The following is a 22,008-nucleotide window of genomic DNA, read 5'->3' as shown; positions in this document are numbered from 1 at the left end:
AATTGAGTGGACGTGAGGGCGGAAGAAAGACATTACTACTCCACTGCGCGCATGCGAGTAGTTAAATCATGGGTTGCTAGTAGTACTTCCATTGGTCTCCTTCGTATTTTGTGCCAATTTTTGACAGTAACATAATATTTACGCATCTGAGCAGTGCAGTCTACTTGAAATTTATGTTCCACTAAACTCATCGGGCGCCGTTTCGGGCCTCGAAACCAAAAACCATCAATTAATCTTTACCTTGTTCCCATCACATTCGAAAGTACTAGTGCTACAATTAAGTGCAAGCCTGCTCACACCTACCAGTACGTACCAAACCTGAACGTGTTCCCACTATGCAGGTTTTAGTACTAGTGCTAGTACTTAGGTTATAAAAAGGGGAACTACCTAACCGAAAATTACTCTACCTTCCTCCTCATAAGTCCTGCTTCTTCGTCCGTCCTTGCCATGGCCGGTGTGCAGAGCTCTAGGTCGAGAACTACTCATAACAAGGGAGCGACAACCAAGGCTGCGGAAAAAAGAGAGGGCTCGCCGCCACGCAGAGACCTCGAAAGATCTCTCACGGGCAGGCGATGGCTCCCAGGAGCGCCCTAGACGTGGAGGCGAACATGCCGAGCTGGCGGCGCTGGAGTCGTTATCCCTCGACGGGATGCCCGATCAGCTTAATAAGCACCTCAATAAGCAGAAGGAGTTCATCCACGGCTTGGTGGAGCTGCTGAAGGAGAGCCTCGATGACATGCCCGCTGAGCTCAATGAGCAGGGGGAGTTGACCGCCGGCTTGGTGATGCTGCTGAAGAAGAGCATTGCCTCGGAGAAGAAGGCGACCAACGAAATCCTGCAACTTCAGGAGGACAACGCGAAGCTCTGCCACGAGCTCGACCTGCTGAAGGAGGAGAACGCCGGCTGGAAGAAGCTGCATGAGAATAGTAGTTCCTCGATGAAGATGTTGCAGGCCCTCATCATGGAACAGAAGGAGGAGTTGGCGAAGCTCCGCATCGAACACCTGGCTGCTGTCATGGTACGTAATGCGGCCGTGGAACAGATGATGAAGGCTCGCGTCGAGAAATCCCGCGTCATGGACACAATGATGAAGATGGCGGAGGAGACGCGCAAGGAGATGGAGGTCGTGGAGGCGATGAAGAAGCAGTTACGACTCCGCGGCCAGCAACCCTTCATGTAGTGAGAGCAGCGCCCAAGACTTGTGTATGCGTCTTCCTTCTTTTTTTGGTGTGATAATCCTCCTTCTTCTTTTGCTCCTGTGTTTCTTATTTTGCTTAGGGTATTTCACTGCACGTGTCACCTTCTCTGCGAGGCATGAATAGAATAATGCTAAAATGAGATGACTAGCAAATTAGATCATTCTTTATCGCCAATAGAACAATGCCTCTTGCTAGTAATATATAATAAGAGTAGAGAGTAGAGGATATGGCACTGGGCTGCCGTGTTTCGTGCTCCTCCGTCATACTCCAGTGGAAAACTTGAGTATACCGCATGGTTCTTTGCTCCTCCTCAGGTCGTCGGCACATTTATACGAGCAGTCAAATCACAAGGCCCCGCCTTCCAGCAGTAATGAGCCGTCAAATCACAAAGGCCCTCGCCTCTCGTGAAAAGGACCAAGCTAGACTGCCCCGCCCTCTAGACTTTTAAAAAATGTATACATTTGTACAGTAGTAGTATCGATGGATTGCGCCATGGAGCAAAACTATGCATATACTATATGACACTACCCACTATGAAGGTACTAGTAACATAGACTAGTAACTGGTCTATGTTACTCTCCACTATGACCAGCCAAAGTCGAGGCGCGGATACCAATGAGGGCCTGGTTGTGTCTATACTTGGACAACTCACCCGACGGCATGCGCACTACGCAGACGAAGCTCGTGTCGTGTTGGTGCCATGTGCGGCCCGCACATTAACCAAAACCTCGCGCCTCCATCTTAGCCTCCGCGTTTAAAACATCTCAATCTCAAGGCCAAGGAGCAACGTGAAACCTATGATAGAGCCAATCGGATGGTTGAGAACACTACAATTCGTAGCTACAGATGCGTGTGTGAGAGAGGACAAGTGCGTGCGTGCACCTCTTCTTAGAGTACAACTGTATGTGGATGGCATCGGCCTAGGGAGCAGTGATGGTGTGTGCGAGAAGTCCCGAGAGATAGGTGTAATGCGTCTGAAAAAAATACTAGTCTATAGCTCGCCACGAGGCTATTCCTGTTGAACGCCAATCGTAAGATATGTATCCGACGGTGCCAGTTTTTGCACGTACACATTAGTAGAAAAAGAACTAGTAGTACCATGGCATATGCTACACCACGGCCGAGAAAACGTGCCGAGGTTACGCCATCCGGGAATAGTGCCGCACTTCGAAACTAGAACCGTCAATAAATCTTGAGCGCGTCTCGTCACATTCCAAATTACTACTACTACCACGCTATATTTAATTGCAAACCTGTTCACACTGATCACAACCTAAACGGTTTCCCACTTAGGAGCGTATTAGTAGTACTCGGTTATAAATACAACTATGCTAAGATGACTGCACATTCCTCCTCAACTCCTCATCCACAAGAAACAATCAAGCCATAGCCAGTGTGAGTTCTCGGTCGAGAGATTTCCACCAGGGAGAGGTGAGCATGGAAGAGGAAGCACGAGAGATGTCCCGCCTCGCCGCGAAAGCAGTCGACATGTCCAGCCGCGCAGCAGTAGCAGCATAGAGGTCCCGCCGCGCCGCCGAAGCAGCACGGAGGTCCCGCTGCGCCGTCGATGTAGCAGACTGGTCCGGCCACGCCGCGAAAGAAGCAGAGATGTCCCGCCGCGCCGCCAAAGCAGCAGGGATGTCCCGCCGCGCCGCAGTGGCCTGGGAAAATTTCTCGCGGGCAGGCGAGGACTCTTATAGGCGCATCCATGCGATAGTCCATAGCCAGATGGATCAAATCTCCGTCTGGGCGAGGATCCAGGACGAGGCTACCGGTGTCATCCGGCAACTCGGGGAGGGCAATGCGAAGCTCCGAGGCGAGCCCGATCTGCTGAGGGCGAAGATCGCCAGAAGGGCGAAGTGGGAGGAGGAGACCGCTGCCATGTTGCAGAGGATGGGCGTCATCATCAAGAAACTTATGGATGAGAATGCCATGCTCCGCATCGAGCGCAACAGGCTGGTGGAGGAATCCATGGATGCTACCAAGCAGCGTATTAAGGACATGAAACTGATGAAAGAGATCATCGCCCACCGCGAGAACTAGTCTCCGCGACCTGCAGCGCATAAAGAAAGTAGAGATCAGCGAGCCAGATCGTTGTATGCGTCTTCCTTCTTATTTTGCCCTTGTGTATTTCGGGCGTAGCTGCATGTGGCTTTTTAATTATCTTCCTAATTATGTAAGACAATTATTATCCACTCTCGTCGTCCTTATATATATTCATCAGTCTTGCTATAAGTCGCAGTAGATGCTATATAGATCCGTCGGATCTTACATCAAGACCCGTGCAAAATTTTCTTTTCAGATTTTCTTTTTTCTCTCTTAAATCTCAGTCGAGTGAGACATTGCCACGCCATTAAACAGAGGCTCGGGTGCCATTAATGGTACCTTGGGAGAGAGGTGGACGACAGATGGAGGTCAAAGGGCTCTCCTCCCGATAAGCACACGCAGGGGTCTGATCGCACGCCTCCCGTACTCAAATAGCTACCCTGCACGGCGCCTCCTAGCTAATAAAAAAAGGGGACGCGTGGCGGCACGTAAATGGTAAATAGAATGCCCACGGTTTCAATAATACTTGTGTTTCCGATTGTAATGTGACAACACTTGTTCCAAAATGACATTGTTGATTGTTAATGTGTGCGCAAATCGGACAGCAAAACTACCACAACATGTTGGTGCCATGTCATGGCACCAAGCCAAGTTTCATGATTTTCATGCGTGTTTCGGATTTACAGGAATTAAAAAACCAAGTTTCTCAATGTTTCCAGCCAAGCCATGACGCCCAGATGTTTGAATTTCATTCCCATTTCTGGCATGGGACCTAGAAATTTACCCGAGGACACACATGTGATTTTTCAACCAGCTCTGGTGCACTGGAGCATGTGCTTGTATTTAAAATTTGAATTATGCACACAAAGGTGACACGTTCCCTCTCAGAACCACGAGCCTTCTTGAGAGAAGCTCCGGTTTGCAAGAAACTTATACCAAAACTTGTTCCTATTCTGCATTTTTTCTACCACAGCATGGTAGTACCATGACATGACACCATGCCAAGTTTCATGATTTTCAGGCGTGTTTTGGATTTACAAGAATTTTAAAACCAAGCTTCTCAATGTTCTCGACCGAACCACAATGCCCACATGTTTGAATTTCATTCCCATTTCTTGCATGGTACCTAGAAATTCACCCGAGGACACACATGTGACTTTTCAGTCAACTTTGGTGCACGTGAGCATGTGCTTGTAGTTCAAATTTGAATTATGCACATTAAATGACCAGAAACTCAATTAATGTATAAAAAAGGCCAAACGAACCCGGAATAATTCCAAAATTTAACAGGGCACTCATATAGTTCTATGTTGCCTCTGTAAAGAAAATCTGGCGGTAGGCAGCGTATATTGTTTCACACACAAAGGTATAAAGAAATAAAGAAATTAGCCCTATTTAATTCTTGGGTTCTTATTATTTATGCCACTAGTTGTGTATCACTACTCAGTTTTGCCATTAGAAGTTACAACTACTCAAAAAATGCCATCGATCCGTGAGATGCCTGCTAAAAAATGCAATTAGATATCTAAAAAATGTCGTCGTTAAGTTAGATGTTTGCTCAGAAATGCCATTAGACATTGTTATTTTCACATCAAACCCCGTTGACCATGTTACATGACAAAGATAAGCCGATCTCACAATGATAAGTTAATGGTGTCCAGCACAACACACCCCTCAAATAAAACTAAGCACCCTGGAATTATTTGAAAAAACTAAGCACCCTAAAATTCTTTGACAACTAAACTGCTGGCTATATGATGTTGGCCATATATATTGTACGTATATAATGTCAAGAAACGAGTGGTAGTACTATACCAACTAAAAGATGAAATGTACGAAATATAACGAGAATAAACATAACATAGTTCTGCTGGGGGCTCAGCACAACACACCCCTCAAATAAAACTAAGCACACCAGAAATTAAACTAAGCAACTAATCCGGTAGACACTCCATTAGAACCACCATGAGCAACGACACTGCCACCTTACTCGGAGTCATCGTCCACGTCCACGTCCTCGACTTCGTCCTTGTCCCTCTTCCTCTTGGGCGATACTTCTTTGCTTGAACTGCACACTTGGCTCTTGCTCTTCATCCAACCCTTGTAGATATTGAAACAACGGTAGCCATCCATTGCAGCGTAGTGGATGTGGTCCATATCTAGTACATTCCACTGCCATGCATGACGATGAAACATGTACGGAGGTTTCTCTAGTTTACCGTACGAAGGATGAACCATGGCTCCTGCCAGGGTCAGCATTGAAGGCTGATCAAGGGAGGGCACCAGCCCTTCCTTCTGGAGGTCGAAGGTGTTGCCTACAATGAGGCCTATCCGACCCAGGATTTCCTTGTCGATCCTAAAGTCTACAGTAACGAATTTGACTCGGCCGCCCTTGAGGAACTTCTTAAATTCCTCGCACTCAACGTCGGCATGGCATATGTGGTAGACCAAGCATAAGTCATGCACGCAAACCTGGATCACGACGAGCTTCTTCTTCTCTGCCTCCTTTAGTTTCTTCTCGCTTCCCAGGACTGTGGTGTACTCAACATCTAGCCCAGCGAACCACTCATCATTTGAGTTTTCGAACATGCGTTTGAAGCGAGCAAGGCATTCTTTCACCGTTGCGGAAGAACGGGTGTAGATGGCGTAGAACTCATCACCGGTGATGGTTCTAACCTTGTACTCACCGCCGATCATGGAGATTTGGGACGCCATGGATTTGGGAGGAGGGTTAGGATTAGTGGAACTGGCGTAATGTGAAAGGACGGGACGATTAAGAGTAGTTTATTGATTGTAAAAATGTCCTGTGGGGGGCGCGTGCGAATGGAAGGGTAGTGGCTTGCCTGGTGGATATATGGATTCATGCACAGTACTATGGGGGCCCGATTAGATGTCATGTCTACTCGACACCCAATTAAATGGCTTTCGATGTCATGTCAAGCGTCGGGAAAATTACAGGTGATACGAAGCTTTCCATTCTCCCATGATAAGGGCTTCTGAGAGCCCTTGGATCTGAGATCGAATGGTTGCATGGCGTGATTCTATACCTATGGGTGAATATCCTATCCTAGAGGGTTATTCTGCAAATTTTCAGCAACTTAGCATGCGACCGTTCGATCTCAGATCCAAGGGCTGCCAGCAGCCCGTATCATGGTCGCGCCTACCATGACCGTCGCCTCGCTCGCGCGGTCGCGCCCTTGGAGATTTAACACGGTGCGTTAGGCTATCTGATGTTGGCATGTCATACATAGTCATCACTTAGTCACTCATACAACAAGGTTAGCTATAAGGTTGGCTATAAGAGTATTTTTTGTTTACTTCTCTCGATCTCTTTCTTCGTAGTATTTATTGCATTTGCCAAGGAGTGACCTCTTCCAATGAAATGGTGCTTAGATGAGGTGCTATGGGCATTAAATGGCTTAGCAACTCAAGTCCCCAATGCATAGGTGCTTAGTTTTTTATTGCTAAGTTTGCTTCATCTAGGTACACGCGCTTAGCACCGTTTCTTCCTGGGGTCACCAAACTAGTCTCTCTCTTCTTAATTAACTTGCCACATCAGACTTTATGCCTATGTGGCAGGCTTAGCATCTGTAGGATCAAGTACAATAGTGGGCTATAAGCCCGCTTTACATGGCATTTTTGCATATGTGGGGGAAAGAGGCAAGGAAAAAGTGGAGGAGTGGGCTCTCAAGCAAGAGCCAGACTCTACATGGTGGAGCATCGGCAGAGGCACCTGTATGGAGGTGCTCAGGAATCGGGAGACTCAAGCTAGTCGTAGCGCCGCAGTTAAAATGATAATGGCAAGTCAAATCACCGGGCCCCACCTGTCCAGCAGTAACTCACTGTCAAATCACACAGCCCGACGTTTGCAGCAGCCTACTCCCTCATCTTCTCGCGTCTCTGTCGAACCGACTAGGCGGAACTGCTCCGCCTACCCCGCGGGAAAAGCCCCGCCCTCGACTTTTAAATAGTGCAGTATACTAATTTTGTATCCATGCATTGCGCCATGGAGCAAAAGCCTCAAGAAAACGGCGGTACACATGTACGGAGTATACAGCACGCCCGTCGCGTTCGCGTCACACCCCAGACGGTCGGTCGGTCTGGCACGCCGCTCTCTGAATGGAACGCGTGTCATATTGCGTTTGCACACACATGTGGGACTGCAATTGAGAACCGACCATAGGCACACTCCCCGGCCCCGCAAGTCGGCTGAGTTAATAGAAGCACATACTCCACCTTGGTACCTGGACGATCCCTGCAAGACACGGAAGATCAGTTCGTCCATGCATGTGACCAGACTCCAGCAGACACGCCTGGATTGGCTATCGTCTACATATCGTGCACGCTGTGTTGCACAGGGCTGTAGTTCTGGTGAGAAATCTGAAAAAAGGTTTCTTGTCATCTTACAAAATTAGGTGTCATGTGCTTCGGATCACTGCGAGGGTTAAACAGCGACAACTGAGTTGGGCTAGTCATTGGGGGCACATGCACGAAGACTACTCGGCTGCCATCTAGGTCAAGCCGGCTATGTTAATTAGGACATCTATCGACGGACCCCTTTTCTACGAGTTTATCTTTAATTTGAGCTTTGATCCTCGTCTAGTTTGTCCGTCGGGATTGATCTTGTCTCCTTTGGGCAGTGAGGTTATGATTTCTTGTCATGTGGCATTTTTTTCGTGTTATATGTTATAATCCGGTGCTTCAGATCAAAATGACGACAACTGCGCCTCCGGGGCACGTGCATGAAGACTTCTTGATAGTCATTGTCGAGGTCAAGCCGGCTCCGGCTGGTAGACAAAATAAAACTAGTACTCCACTATATAGGCAGGAGCCTCCGCGCTTGCTTGCTAGTGTTGCTCTCTTCACACTGTCTCGTCCTCTCCAGATCCAAACACGACAGCGGTGGCCACACTCTCTCTCTCTCTCTACTCACCGCTGGTCACAGATCCAGCCGGATCCTCTCCGCCGGGGAAGGTGAGAAGGTGCAACGTTCACGCGGTCGTCCTCGGCGATGGCTCTTACCCACTGCCGGCGTGTCCCGATCAGTGTGCCTTGCCGTTCTCTCCCAAGCATCGCTGGCGAGGGAGGGCCTCCCACCCCTTCTTCCTCGCTGCCGTAGTGTGGGCAGATCCGGCCTCCCGCCGCCCACCTAGCGACATCCCGGCGACCCTCAGGTATAACTTCCTTCGAAACCGGCCTTGCTCTACTTCCCGAGCTCCTGACGTTGCTACATTTGTATCTTTTACTATTTCTCAGGCCCCCTCGTGTAGATAGGATCGATCGGCTGTTCGAAAACCACCTAATTTTTTACTGTTAAGAGGTAAAACTAGTTCATGCACTCGAATCTAGTAGTACTTGGTTCAAACAAGGAAGAAAGGGGGTGGGGGTGGGGGAAGATTTGTTACCTGAATCTAGGACTTGGTCGAAAGAGGAAATAATGGGGGCAAAAAGTAGCAGAGACTGGCTATCCAACTGGTCTCTAGGTCTAATAGGGAAATAAAGGGAACGCAGTACAAACTCAATATAAACCCGATCTATTGGTTGAAAAAGGAAAGAAAGTGGGGACTGGGGGACAAGTCAACAGAGTAAGTCCAACACTAGATTTGCTTGCCTCACACAGTATAAGGTGGCTATATACCGAACAAAAATGGGACCAACCTAGATATCCTCTTCTGATGTTTGTTGCCCCGAGACGCTCTTATGTAATGCCACTGGTAAAATGTAGCAGTCACACTGTTAAAAGTAAGGACACGTTAAACCAATGTTGTTTTCAATGTAATGCCTCCAGTAATATGAAACAATGGCACTTTTTTTCATGTCATGCTAAATTTCCCATTAAGATAAGTTGCTTCTTTTCGTTAGAGATGCAACTGTCCTGGTCCGCCTACTCTCCAGGAGCTTCACGACCAACCTTGATGTTGCTCAATTTTATTGCAACTAATGAAGAAGCTCTGTGGGTTTCATTTTCTGATGGAAATGGAACCGGGGTTGGAGCCCTTTTCTCAAAAAAAGAAGAAGAAGAAGCTGCTAGCTCATGGGACATTGCTTCATTTTAGGTGAACAGCACCAAAAGGTCCCATGAATTGAATCATCCATGTTGGTGACTGGTGTCATCCCTTGTACGATGGCGTTGACTGCAGATATGGTTCCCATCACGAGGTATGTTCCTTTTTGGTCTGACCGTTTGCCAAAGATCTTGCATGTTGATCCTGCTCTTGTGCTACTGTTTTGGAACTGCCAGGATAAAGCAGTAATGTTATTATTTTGCACCTTAATCTAGTGGCACTATTAATTTGAGGCAATGTTTTGGCACCGCTAGTGCCACTGTATTTTTATATAGCGAAAGAGGGGGTTCCCTCCGATTTCATTAAAGAAACCCAACCATAGAGAACCATTATCCGACAACATCTCAGTGTAAACGGGCAGTTATGCAACTACTACTAGAACGGACTGAGTACTAGCATGAGACAAGTTCGCCACATAAGCTAGGCAGGTAGGGGGACGCAGCACCAGCTCGACCAAGTTTGGATTGCAACCCAAATGCTACCACAGAAACATCAGGGGGAAGATAGGGACTGAAAGAGCCAGCTTCAGCATCCCAGTCTAAGCACCCCCAGCCTTCATCCTTGCGACACACGGTACACCTCGTTTGCCACCTGCTCGACCCTAGTGTCACTGATAAAATGAAGTAATAATACAGTTAAAATAGAGCGAGTGTCCTCTCTGTCATTTCATTTCCAATGCAGATAAAGAAAGTGCTTCTCTTTGTTAATTTATGTTTCATCAACTAGTCCTATTGTTAATGTTTAAGTGTTTCTGCAAACTGGGGTGCTTAATTTTAGTTGATCTGCACAAAAATAGAGATTTGAATGTCTCAAGGCCCCTCCTTGTACTACCGTTGTACACTAATGTTCATCACTGGCAGAAGGTGTATCGGGGAGACTTGGGTCGATTTCCAGTATGATGTAATATTTTCTTCTATTTATTAGTGTATGTTTCATCAACTAGTGCCACTATAATCTAATCACGCCTTTTCATTATCTGTGCAAACAGGGTTATTCAGCTGCATTTTTGTAGAACTGCACAAATGTACAGATGGAACCGGCATATATGCAGAGTGCGAGGTGCCAAGTAAAAATTACCGACACCAACCCTGCTCCATCTAAGCATTGGCATCCACCACCATCAGTGGGATGTGTGGCGCTCACTGTGGACGGATCTTTCTCAGCAGCAAATCCTCTAACCAAATACTAGTAGCTTAAACTTAAAAAAATACCAGTAGCTTATATTGGCAGTTTTCTAGGGTGTACTCTTTTCTGAAAGAAGCACCAATCTATTTTTCTTCATTTGTACAAAGTGTCACAACTTTGACCCAAAGGTCCAGAGCTATTTTAGGGTGATTGGCGTAGTACTCGGAGACTGATTGTAAGCATGATTTTTATTAGTTGTCACACTGATTGTAAGCATGAGCAGATGGAAGATTAGGTTAGTGTGAAGCTTACCTTAAACCCTACCGACGCCGTTGAAACGAGGCAAGCGTCGAGGGAACCGTGGAGAACGGCGGGGAAGCGATGTCGCGCCATCCGGCCTCCTCTTGCGGTGGGACAACGAATACTCCCGTGGCTCCGGCTGGCTCTGCACCCTCACGAACGGCACACCGTACTCGATCGATTCGTTATCCTCTGTGTGCTCGACCTTCGACCTGTACGCCCACCACCTCTGCCTGACTTTCGCCTCGGGCGAATCGGTCTGCTCCATCGCCCAGAGGAGATACTCGATGAACTCGAAGGACTGCGGCGTGACTGCCACCAAGGAGTACACCGCCGTCCTCATCGCCGCAGTCTCGCTCTTTCGCATACATTGCCACATGGCCCTCACCGTCCTCGAAATCTCCCACTCATTGTCAAACCAAGTAAGAATCTCCTTCAACCTGGCTAACTTTGCCTGGTCGCCGCCGGCGATCTGCCAGATTCGCTGCCGCATCCCCTCCATAGATGTCCTTCTGAGTGGTCCAGTGCTAGCTTTGGAAGATGGGAGGAGAGACGGTGGTCTTGCAATAGAGAAGAGGGAGAGGCGAGACGGTGTTTTTGGAATGGAGATGATGGAGAGGAGAGGGGGTGGTTTTGAAATGGAGAAGAGGGAGAGGTGAGGCGGTGGTTTTGGAATGGAGATGATGGAGAGGAGAGGTTCCCCTGCCTTTCGGTCGCTGACAGGTGGGCCCCGCGCTTGGTGGGACCCATGTGTCAGTGTCTCAATGGCAGGATGGGCTACGTCAGGGGATCCTCGTTCGAGGAGAGAGGAGGTGGTTTTGCAATGGAGAAGAGGGAGAGGCGAGACGGTGGTTTTGGAATGGAGATGATGGAGAGGAGAGGAGGTGGTTTTGCAATGGAGAAGAGGGAGAGGAGCGTGCGGCAGCGATTTAGGATTGGACGAGAGGGCCAGCGCGCTGTGACTAGATCAAAATCAAAATCAATTTACCCTTCAATTAAGAAAGCGACCCCACATTAACTAGTCTCCCTTTTATTCTGGGTCATAATTGACCATGATTTTTGCAAATAAAATATATGTTATACGTTGCAAAAATAATATAATTTGAGAGTACATTCAGATACGAACCAAACGATACAATTTTTGGTGACATGCATTCACATTTTGCTTGTCAAATACAATACGTGGTCAAACTTTGACCCAAAATACGCAAAACAAAAAAAATACTTCCAAGACCAACGCCGCTCTTCCGCTCTTCTCCTCTTAAACCACCGCCGCTCCTCTCATGTTCCAATCTAAATCCAGCGCGCTCCTCTCCTCTTCCATTTCAAAACCACCGCCCCTCCTCTCCTATTCCAATCCAAAACCAGCGTCGCTCCTCTCCCGTTCTAAACCAAAACCAGCGCTGCTCCTCTCCTCTTCCATTCAAAAACCACCGCTGGCGAGTGAAGGTGCTGTGGGGAAGTAGATCGATGGAGGAGTACAATCGATACATGAGGATCGCAGACGGCGACCCCGTGAGGCTAGCTAGGATGTTGGAGATACAACCTTGGTTTGACAACAAGTACCAACTAGCGGCGACGGCGACATCCATGGCCAAATATCTGCAACAGAGCGAAAAGGCGGTGATACTCCTGGAGGGAGTCACGTAGGAGTACATAGAGCTGCTCCTCTGGGCCATGGAGCAAACAGATTCACCGAATCCGATCGTGAGGGAGCGGTGGTGGGAGTATCGATCCCAGATGGAGCATCCACCAGAGATTGAAGGATAGAGCATCTACAGGGTGCCGTTTGGGAGGGTGACGTGCCAGAGCGAGATGGTGGAGTCTTCGTCGACCGAACCCAACTACAAGAGGAGAAAAATAGTTGGCCCGACGACGCTTCCCTGCCATCCTCTCCCTCGTCGTTCACATCGTCTCATGGGGCGGTTGTCTGCCGCCGAGGAATAGGAGGGATTTGCCCCCCAGACCAATAGTCGGGCAGGTTGTGAATTGTCAGGAGGAGCTTAGGGTTGTTAGTATTTGCAGGTTGTGAATTGTGTTTTGTGTTGTGTATTTTGAGAGTACTTTCATATATGAATGTCTTTTGAATTTCAGATTTGCAGTATTGAGCATATGAAGTATTTTATGAATTCTAGAGATCTATTTTTAGCACTTAAAAAATGTAGTTTCATAGGAGTATAAAAGTGCAGACAATGTGATTCTTAGAGAAGAAACTGCAAGTTTCAGTTTCAGATAAGAAACTCCAAGTTCAGTTTCAGTTAAGAAACTGCAACTTTCAGAGGCAGAGCATTTATATTAACACGGCCTTTTCAAACAGTGTTAACATCATGCTGGAAGTTTTATTCATGGTCGAAACTGGAACTACCAGCCAGTTAACATCATGCTGATCAACATTCATGCATAGCACATCTTCATATAATGCACAATCAAAAAGATATGCTATTTTGAAAATGCCCACACAATGTCGAGTGTGCGAAAAACAGAGAAAACAAGGGACGAAGTTTTGGCAAGTGTAGGACGTGGTGTGCGTAGATGACAATTGGGACCCACATGTCAATAAAGGCAGAGGCAAAAAATTTGGAGATATTTTCTCTGCACAGGTGGAATCGAACCCGGGCGGAAGAGCTGTCGGGTAGTGTCACTCGGCCACTGGGCTAGTTTAGTTGTTTCGTTACTAATAAGGCACTTCCTCAGGTTGTCGGATCTCCTCCTGCGCCTTTGTGTGCTCGCCGCGACGCTGCTGTCTACTGTTGTGAACTTGCTGAACAAACGAGAGGAATCTGGAGAGGCGGACAGTCGGGACCCACCAGGTCTATGGCCGTACGCAAGCAAGTGCCTCATCGAAAAAAATACTTCCTCCTAATGCTATACTGACGTTGGGGCCCATAGGTTTGTCAACATAGTTACATTTTTTAGGTGCTTCAACGTAGTTACTATAGGAGATAAATTCACAACGAAGCCGGGGAGCTGGCAGGTATCATTTATTATCACTGGGGCAGCAAGTATCAGCTGGGTTTTGGGCTGCCCCGTCTAGGCTTTCTTTTTTAACATGCGCAGCCCACGACCTCGGATGGGAGGTCCATAAGGCTGTTTGTATTTTCTTGAGGGCCATCATGTATCGACCGGCCTATGGACCTCCCATCCGAGGTTTTATTTTTCGTGAAACATCGGCAGCCCAATTTATGTTTTTTTTGAAGAAAACGTAGAGGTCTGTTCTATTTTTCTATATAAGAATAGGAACGCATGGTCCAACTTATGTTTCCCTTCTAACTATATTATATATTTAAATTATTTTATATGTTATTATATATTATTGTTATTGTCATCATATATTTAACAGATACTTACATATGTAAGAAAACAATATCCCACATCTTGTTAACTTATAAAAATAATTTCTTAACAATAAAATCCTGGATTTTTTTTGGCAACGAAAATCCTGGTGATTGTGTACAAACGCTTGGTAAGATTTAAGGACCAATGTAATAATAAATCACTTATTATTTAAATATATATATATATATATATATATATATATATATATATATAACAAAATGCTCAGCCCCTGTTTATTTTTTGATAACATTGTTGCGCCCACCCCAACATTATAATTAGAATCAGCCCAGCAAAATCGTGTATTTCGAAAAACTGCAAATGGCCTGTATTTTTTTAGGAAAAACATAAATGGGCCGCATGGACGCTACATTATTTGTTTACCCAGCCCAACTAATGGACTGTAATTCAAAAAAAAGATCAAATGGAATGTAAATTCTACCCCGCAAAAAAAGACTGTAAATTCTGAAAAAAAATGGGTTGAATACGTGCCACATTTTTGGAGGCTGAAATGTGGGCCAATAGGCCGAAGCCAATGCAAGTCGTTGTCAACTTAGTCAACAAATGATTCTGACATCGTTAGCCGTTTGATTTACATCCAACGACCGACATCCATCTTCAATCTCTCGTCTTCTTCCTCCAGCGCCGCTGGGACCACCTGCTCCCCCCTCCTGCTGCTAGCAGCTCTGCTTAGCACGCTTCGCTGTGAAGCGCTACTCCACCGTTGGCCAGGCCATCCCTCCACCCCTCCACACCTCCTGTTCTTCTCCACCGACTGCCGAACTACACCGCACCAAAACCAGTTAACCCTCGTACACCTCTCCGTCTGCGACTCTACTCCCGCGTCTTCCCATCTCCGGCTCGTTGATCTCCGGGGCCTCGCCGTCGTCCACCACCTTGGATGCGCTCGGCGCGGAGTGGTCAACGTGGTCAACGAACGACACCATCGAAAGTAGACTGTGCGTGGAGAGGCTGACAGCTGGGTCCACGGCCACACGTAAGGAAATGCCTCCTTATTACGCGCAAAATAATGATTCCTCCACCTGACAGCTAGGACCCACCGGAAGGGCCTCTGTATTTCGTGAAAAAATGTTCCCACCGCTGACAGGTCGGACCCACCAGCTATATCTTCACACGCAAGGAAGTGCCTCCTTATTACGCACAAAAAAATGAATACTCCGCCTGCTAGTTGGGACCCACCTTGGTGGGAGGCTGACTTGTGGGCCTACTAAGTTGACGGGGACGGAGTGCGTTGTCAACTTAGTCAATATGAACGATTCTAGCTCCAGTGACCGTACGATGTCCATCCAACGGCCGTAGTGCTTCTTCAACCTCTGGTCTTGTTGCTCCAGCCGCCCCAAGCAGCGCCGGTCGTGCCGCATGCTCCTGCCTCCCGTGGCCGATAGTGTTGCCGCGGAGGCCTCACCGCCCCCTACTATTCCCACCGCTGGCCAGGCCATCCCTCTACTCACCCACACCCCCTGTTATTCTGCGGCGATGGCAGCCTCACACCGCAGCGAATCAGTGAACCCTCGTACTCCTCTACGCATGGGCATCCACTGCCGCGTCTTACCCGACTTCGCGTCGTCCCCTTCCTAGGCCTCACCGTCGTCCACCGCCCTGGTGCTCTCGGTGCGGCATGGTCAACGTGGTCAAGGAACGGCTTCCATCGGACGTGGACTGTACGTGGAGAGGCTGACAACTGGGTCCACGGCCGCAGCAAGGAAGTGCCTCCTTATTACACGCAAAATAATTATTCCTCCACCTGACAGCGGGGACCCACCGGACGGGCCACCGTATTTCGTGAAAAAAACGTTTCCCCCTGACTGCTGGGACCCACCAGCTACATCTTCGCACGCAAGGAAGTGCGTCCGGGCAAAAAAAAATGATTCGCCCCTGACTGCTGGGACAAACCAGCTACATCTTCACACGCAAGGAAGTGCCTGACAGTCGGGACCCACCTGGTCAAAGCGTACGTAGCGTTGTCATTCTGGTCGCGAACGTGTACATACATACTGGTCGATGTAGAGGCGCGCACGTGTCATAGTAGAGGCGCGCACGTAGCATGTACACGTACGTATAGCGGCCAGGGTGCAAGAAAGTAAATACAGCCACGTACGTACATACAGGCGGGGTCTCGAACGCCTACTCGCGCGTACGTACGGCCAGGTCTCGTGTACATGGCTGGGTCAGAACGGAGAAACAGTGTCGTCGTGTTCATGGGGAGCCAACCGGCTGGGTCGGAACAAAATGCATCGTCGTGTTCATCGGGAGGGCTTGGACGGAACAGCCGATGGAAACGAGGCCTGGCGTACCGCAGAACGGAGGAAACGGCCTTGTGTTCGACCGGCCACGTCCGAAACGGGATCCTGTTCATCGGGAGGGGTCTGGCGTACCGCTAAACGGAGGAAACGGACCTCCTACGGTCGAAACGGGGGTCCTGTTGATCAGGAGGGGTTTGGCGTACCACAAAACGGAGGAAACAGACTTGTGTTGGAGCGCTACGGTCGAAACAGGGGTCTTGTTCATTGGGAGGGGTGTGGCGTACCGCAAAACGGGACTCCACGGGATACTGTTCATCTCCACCATCGACCCCCTCCAGCCTCCACGGGCTACTGTTCATCCACCGTCGACCTCCTCCAGCCTCCACCTGCGACTGTTCATCCACGGGCTCTTGTTCATCCAGACTCCACCGCGCGCTACTCCACCGGGTACTGTTCAACCATCCCTCTCCACAGGCTCCTGTTCAACCACCCCTCCACGGGCTACTGTTCATCCAGCCCTCCACGGGGTGGTCCTGTTCATCCAGCCCTCCACGGGGTCCTGTTCATCCAGCCCCAACCGGCTCGATCGATCGGGGTCCTGTTCATCCAGAGGCAGGACCACGGGGTCCGGTTCATCCACCCCCACCAGGAACTGTTCATCCAACCCCCCCCTTCCCAGCAACGCTCACCGTTCATCCAGAGGCAGCATCGATCGGCTTCAGTTAGCAGCAGTAGGGAAGGAATCGCTCGATCGGGTTCAGTTAACAGCCATCGATCGATCGCTCGGGTTCAGTAACGCGTAGCCTGCAGTGCAATCGCTCGGGTTCAGTTAGATCCCAACGCCTCGCACCCACGCGCGTGCGTGTACGAGAGAAACGTGCATCGCTCGGCCCCGACCACCCACCGTAACCGGGAACACCCCGATATTTTCCTCGCCCTCGCTTCTACCACGGTTTTTTCTGTCATGGACGGCCCAAAGAATGTCATGCAGCTGCGTCTCCGGCCCGCCCAGGACGAAAAGCCCATTTTCTATCATGATTTTTTGTCATAGAAGTAGGACCCCACCACATCTATGATGATACCGTGTTTTGTCATAATTATTGTCATAGAAGTGCGATAAGTATGACAGAAAAAAAATTCGTTCGGCCCAAAATGTCACGGATGTGTCTTTTTTTTTGTAGTGAATTTCATACAGAAATGAGCTCCACCGTGTACCCGCACGGGTGTGGCTGGGCACGAAGCGTGAGTACGTGCACGATGCACCTATTCTCTTCTTGTATACGTACACCACCTACGTGGGGTTGTGTGAGAGAGATACAAACGTAGAGAGATATAGTGTGTGGGTTCGTGAGAGTTTTTGGGGGGGTCAATCAAAAAATGTAACATATGCAATATGTGTGAAATAGAGTCCTGGATATATCATATATATAGAGGGGGCGATCCACGAGAAGAGAGTGGAGGTATCATCGGCTTGAGGTGTCCATAGAATCGAAGAGAGGGATGATGTGTGTGTGTGTGTGTGCGTGCGCGATCGATAAAGAGTGCCATCGAATTTATGTGTGCCCACGTCAAAGATATAGAGTGGCTGGCCTACTGGAACATGAGAGGGGACAGGTGCAGTTTGTCTCTGTGGCATGGATACCTACCTACAGCACTCGACTATCGGTGTGTGGTGGGGGGAGGGAGGCCTAATTAACTATAGAGGTACAATGGCTGGTATATGTGTGGAGGAGGAGAGAGGCCTACCTCATGTATTAAGGGAGATCGATCTACCTCATGTATTAAGGGAGATCGATCGACATCCATGCATATGTGTAGGAGAGGAATAAGGTTGGGAGAGAGACAGAGCTAGAGTGTTGGAGGGGGTGGTAGTGGAGTTGCTTCTAACAAATGGTGGGATAGGCTTGCTAGACAACCAGAGGGCACGCCTGCAATATGAATAAGAGAGGGGATGGCTGCCTGTCTGTGCACGTGCATGTGAGAGACGGGTCAGGAGGCATGCACGAATGATGAGGGGGGACGATATGGCTGTGGTAAGCAGACATAACTACATAGGAAGATCAATCGTCCTTTGTCAGAGAAAGAAGAGAGATAACTTGTGAGGTACGTCAATCAATGGGGGGAATAGTTAAAGTCGACCTAGGTATATGTTGGGAGATCGATCGGTATACATGCATGTGCGTGTTAGAAGCAAATGAGGCACGGGGAGAAGGATAAAGAGAGAGGGATGCATCTAGGAGGTGGTGCGAGAGTCATACTATATCGAGGGGGAAGGAGTGTGTGAGTACGAGATCGATGGAAAGAGTGGTGGGAGTGAGGCATGGACAGTGATAAGAGAAGAGGGGAAGCTTGTGTTTGTGCTAGGCACACCTGGCTAGAGAGGCATATTGATCGATGTGTGCCGTAAAGGAGTTGGGGGGCCTACACACACCATGGGTGAACGACCTAAAGTGAAAAGACGAATTTGCGCGATGGAGCTAAAGAATGTTGAGGGAGGGTGAGAGGGATGCGGGTGTGTGCATGCACGAGAGAAAGTTAGCGCTAGCTACAAAGATAAGAGGATTGTGTGGGTGTAAAAGACAAATAGAGATCATACTTCGTTATAAAAAGCGAATTCGGATATTTGAAGAATTTATCATAGTGTTTTAAACCGAAGCATGTGTGAATATATATAACGGTGATACACATGGTGTGGTTATGAACATGTTATACTACATATAATATATTTTATCTCTACTCTTATAAAAAACGGAGTTGTTGATGATGGTGTGCCTGCCATCCTGCAATATAGGCCGTCCGATTTATATCTGACGGATAGGAAGGAAACTATGGCAATTTTGAAAAAAGATACCCACACCCCTGTCCATATTTGCAAGTTAGGCCTCCCCTTGATCATGTTGATGTTCTGTGGAACGCATGGGCATCTTGCTAGTACTACGTATAATATATAGAACATTGACCATAATTTGGGCTAATGTGTGGCTTTTGCAGCTCAGGTCTAAATACTTGTCATAATGTAGGGGGCAGGGCACTATACTATGTGTGATAAACACGGTGTACGTATGGAACATGGTTTAGATTATGAATATATAGTTAGTACATCAAATGTACTATTATTTGGAATCAACATCAAGTGTATTCAAAAAATAGAATTTGAGTTCATGTAGTACACATAGTTCATATCTATCTCTATAGTAATCATGTGGTGTGTTATTAAGGTAATACACGAATGATGGTTGAAGTTGGCAACAATCATGATTGTAGATTCATATTGCAATAGAGAAACGAATTCAAATTCAGTTCGAATGGCAGCGGTAGTATGGACATTTGGAATGCACTAAAATGTTGGTATGAGTAGGTTACATGCATTATACAGCAAGCGAAAAAATTTAATTGTACATAACATGGATTCATACTCCCTCCTTCCATCTATATAGGGCGTATGCGTTTTTTAAGACCGCCTTTGACTATTGACAAGATTAATAGTACATGACATGCACAATGTGAAAATTATATCATTGAAAGAACCTTTCACAGACGAATTTAAGGGTGTGCTCTGTGTAAGTTGCATGTCATATGTTATTGCTCTAATATTTGGCCAAAGTTAGCATCGAAAAACGCATTAGGCCCTATATAGATGGAAGGAGGGAGTAGCTTTGAATAGCATTTTTATAGTAAAACGGGGCAAGACTCTCTCTTTGTGTGGTGTGAATAGTTTTATTTTTTTATTTTCTTTTTGGTTGAGGGAAGTGCGAATTGATTTGGTACGTACAAGTACAATATTACATGTTAGGCTTGTCCCTAAAATTCAACCCGCGCCTTGTTATATCCCAAAAATTCACATATTGTGCTCCCAAAACTGGCGCCTTCACAACCCGCGAAAACTCCCTCCAGCTGCCAAATGCCGACACGCGAAATCCACCTTCTAACCCTGAGCCAAAAAGGCTGCTAGTTCAAATCGGTGGGGGGTACTTTTGTAACACACCCTACATTTTGGACAAGCGCGTCCCTAAGTCATGGTTCACCCCCTCCCATCGCCTCCTTTTTGCCATTCGAAATCCCAGGCCGCCATAACCTCTCCGCTCCAGCCGCGAAACCCCACCCTCCTCCGTCCGCCACCTCACCGCTGCCCAGCCGGAGCCTCTTCCCCGACGATGTCGTCCACCACAACAGCTCGACGTCCCTCGTCCACCTCCCCGAATGAGGATCCGTCGTCCATCTCATCGTCCCGCCGGTTCAGCCGCCCCGTCCTCCACCTCCAAGGAGCTGCTCCGACGATCGCCTCGTCTATCACGGCTGCTCCATCCCCACAGCGCCGCCTTAATGTAATGCCCCGAGACCGATGCTCCAGTCGCTTCCATGTTTTTCGTTGTTGTCGTGTGATTTATTTGTTTGTTGCTTTCATCATGTCTTCATTTGCATTGCATCGGCACTCGTTGCCGCCATTGTTTTTAAAACATGCATCCGCTCGTAGTTGCCGCGTTCCTCCTTGCTTTCGTGACCGTTCCGAGACCAACCTTGTTCTTCGTTTTCCCTCTTGCTTAAACCGAAGTCCCTCTTTGCACAGTGCATCGCCCCCTCGCCCGTGTCCGAAATTTTCCCCAAACCCGAACTGGACTATCGCTACCGTTGGGTCCGGAGCATCCCCTGACATCTATTAAACATCTCCGTTTTCTTATTTGGACTTCCTAGCCTATTTTACTCGACCGGTCAATTTTAATCGGAGGGACCGAATTAGCACATACCCAAAAATCCATCTGCTATAAATAATAACCCAACCCCATACCTAATCTAGCCTAACCCTAAAACCTAGGGGAGCTGTCCCATCCATCAATCTCCATGCCGCCGCCACCTTCCTTGTTTTCCCCATCGATCCAATCCATCTATCCACTGCCGATTCCCCATCCAACCAGCGCCCGAGCCCCTGTCTTCGATCCACTCCACCCGAGGCCTCCTGCCTTCCCGACGCCCTCGCTCCACGCCGCAGCCCGCTGGCCGCACCTCACCTCCTCCCGTGCGCCTCCATCTCGCGCAGCCAGCCGTGCCTCCCCGCCGGCGATGAGCAGCAGCACCCGAGCTCCTCTCGTGCTCCTCCCATGGCGCCCTCGTTCCCGAGCATGTCGACCCCGCCGCCTCGGACTCCCATGCCGAAGCACCACCTCTGCGCCTCATTCCCTCCTCCCGTGCCTCGATCCAGGATGGATCGGAAGCAACACCGACCAAGACCAGCAGCAGATCCATGTCGCCCCGCCCCAGCTTCTCCTCCTTCCTTTCCTCTGCTCGCTGGACCCACTAACCCTGTTGTCGCCGTCGTTTCATGCAGGTCCGAACGACCTCAAGTCCCGTGTCGCCAAGCCGCCTCCCAATAGAGATCTCGCTCGATCTGCTCCTCCCCCGCTTGTCTCCATCGCGTGAGCAACGGACCAACACCACCTCACCGCCCTGGAGACCCGCGCCCCCGCCGGACCTCCTTCCTCCGCGCCAAGTCCCTCACCGCGCCACCTCCCTGCTTCGCTCCTGCACGAGCAGGACGACGAGCGCACGCTGCCGCCACGCGTTGACCCGCGCGTGGGCCTCGTCCAGCCTCGCCATCTCCAGCGCCCCGCTTGGGCCTCCTCTCCAAGGCGCCAAGGCCCAGCTCCCTGGAGCCCAATGTGAGCAGCCACCAGCCCCTCC

The sequence above is a fragment of the Aegilops tauschii genome, chromosome 1 (assembly GCF_002575655.3).
Source record: "Aegilops tauschii subsp. strangulata cultivar AL8/78 chromosome 1, Aet v6.0, whole genome shotgun sequence".
Taxonomy (NCBI): domain Eukaryota; kingdom Viridiplantae; phylum Streptophyta; class Magnoliopsida; order Poales; family Poaceae; genus Aegilops; species Aegilops tauschii.
Note: the sequence above shows the minus strand (reverse complement) of the source record.